The sequence below is a fragment of the Scyliorhinus canicula genome, chromosome 5, assembly GCF_902713615.1.
Source record: "Scyliorhinus canicula chromosome 5, sScyCan1.1, whole genome shotgun sequence".
Lineage (NCBI taxonomy): Eukaryota > Metazoa > Chordata > Chondrichthyes > Carcharhiniformes > Scyliorhinidae > Scyliorhinus > Scyliorhinus canicula.
The window spans coordinates 53,139,507-53,141,718 of NC_052150.1; the positions used below are offsets into that span (position 1 = coordinate 53,139,507).

The 2,212-nt window shown below is 46.1% G+C and overlaps 1 non-coding gene across 1 annotated transcript; it reads left to right on the forward strand.

The window, feature by feature from the left end:
- Positions 1 to 1,650: 1,650 nt before the first annotated feature.
- On the forward strand, positions 1,651 to 1,724 carry trnat-agu. Its single transcript has one exon. It is a non-coding gene; the product is annotated as a tRNA-Thr (tRNA).
- The last annotated feature ends 488 nt before the right edge of the window (positions 1,725 to 2,212 follow it).

Sequence of the window (2,212 nt, forward strand, 5' to 3'; positions counted from 1 at the left end):
CACACTCCACTAGTCATCACATTCCAATTTAGACTCCTTTGGGTTTTCCCACCTTGAGGTAAGAGCACCCAAGATTATACCAGCTCAAACTAATCATTTCCAAATCCCAATTTATGTACTTTGATTGTTTTTTTTCATTTACTTCCTGAGAATTATGTTCTAAGGAACTTAGAACATAGAACATAGAACATTACAGCGCAGTACGGGCCCTTCGGCCCTCGATGTTGCGCCAACCTGTGAAACCATCTGAAGCCTATCTGACCTGCACTATTCCATTTTCATCCATATGTCTATCCAGTGACCACTTAAATGCTCTTAAAGTTGGCGAGTCTACTACTGTTGTAGGCAGGGCGTTCCACACCCCTACTACCAGGGCCGGCCCAAGGTGCCGGCAACTCGGGCAGTCGCCCGGGGCGCCATGTGCTAGGGGGCGCCTGAGACTCGGGTCCCGCGCATGCGCAGTTGGGCCGGTGCCAACCAGCGCATGCGCGGTGGCCGCCCTCCCCCAGGGCGGCCCCCTCCGCCCCCCCCCCTCCCGCCCTCCCCCCCCTCCGGCCGCCCCCCCCCTCCGTCCTCCCCTCCATCCGCCCCCCCCCCGTCCGCCACCCCCCCCCCCCCCCATCCCGTCCCCCCTCCGTCCCCCCCCGTGCCCGGGGCGCCAGCAACCCTAGGGCCGGCGCTGCCTACTACTCTCTGAGTAAAGAAACTGCCTCTGACATCTGTCCTATATCTACCACCCCTCAATTTAAAGCTATGTCCCCTCGTGTTGGTTATCACCATCCGAGGAAAGAGACTCTCACTGTCCACCCTATCTAACCCTCTGACTATCTTATATGTCTCTATTAAGTCACCTCTCAGCCTTCTCCTCTCTAACGAAAACAACCTCAACTTCAACTTCCATGATGTTGATCATTATTACTGTTTTTTAAACAAATTTCAAATACTTACCCCATTTTAAATTACACTTTAAATCCAATTTATAACTCCCAATAGATTTAAAACTCAGTTTTGCAAAATCTAACATGTAAAAAACTAAAAAGGAAATTCACAAATTCTTTAGTAAACACACACAAACTCATTCATCCAAGGAGGCCTCCATTCAAACAAAAGGGATTTCAAAGCACTATACTTTCATTAGCACAGTGGTTAGCACTGTTGCTTCGCAGCTCCAGGGTCCCAGGTTTGATTCCCAGCTTGGGTAACTGTCTGTGTGGAGTCTGCACGTTCTCCCTGTGTCTGGGTGGGTTTCCTCCGGGTGCTCCGGTTTCCTCCCACAAGTCCCGAAAGTTGTGCTGTTAGGTAATGTGGACATTCTGAATTCTCCCTCTGTGTACCCGAACAGGCGCCGGAATGTGGCAACTAGGGGCTTATCACAGTAACATAATTGCAGTGTTGATGTAAGCCTACTTGTGACAATAAAGGTTATTATTATTATTATTCAATCTCAACAAACTGAAAAATAATTAGAATTTTCCAAGAAAACAAATGAAGCGGATTAAGACAGTAGGTCTTCATTGTTCTTTCTTCAAAACTGTAATTAAAATTCAAAGAAAATTCTCTTGAAAATATATATAGTCAATTTTAACTCTTCTGCAGTCACAGTGGCTTTTCCATTGCCCAGAATCACCACTCTCCTGTTTGAACAATTGCGGCGCTGTGGCTTAGTTGGTTAAAGCGCCTGTCTAGTAAACAGGAGATCCTGGGTTCAAATCCCAGTGGTGCCTGCTATTTAGTTTAAGGGCTGGTTTAGCACACTGGGCTAAATCACTGGCTTTTAAGACAGGCCAGCAGCACGGTTCAATTCCCATACCAGCCTCCCTGAACAGGCGCCGGAATGTGGCGACTAGGGGCTTTTCACAGTAACTTCATTTGAAGCCTACTTGTGACAATAAGCCATTTTAATTTTCATTTACAGCTTGTCCTGCTCCTCGACCTAATTCAAAATACAACTACATGCATACATTCAATAAGCAACTTTGACTAACAAAGCCAGACCAGAGGGTTACCTCAGTGACACAGGCACTAGATAGATTCACAGACAAGGAAAAATCACACACACCAACACACAATCAGCAATTTAACCAAAGTTCTCATTTTTTTCAGCTGCCAGCAATTATGAATGAGTTGATTAAAGTCTGCAGACTAACTTTTAATCTTATATTGAATAAAACCAATCACTTCCCAATTTCTTTCAGATATGCATTTAGAATAT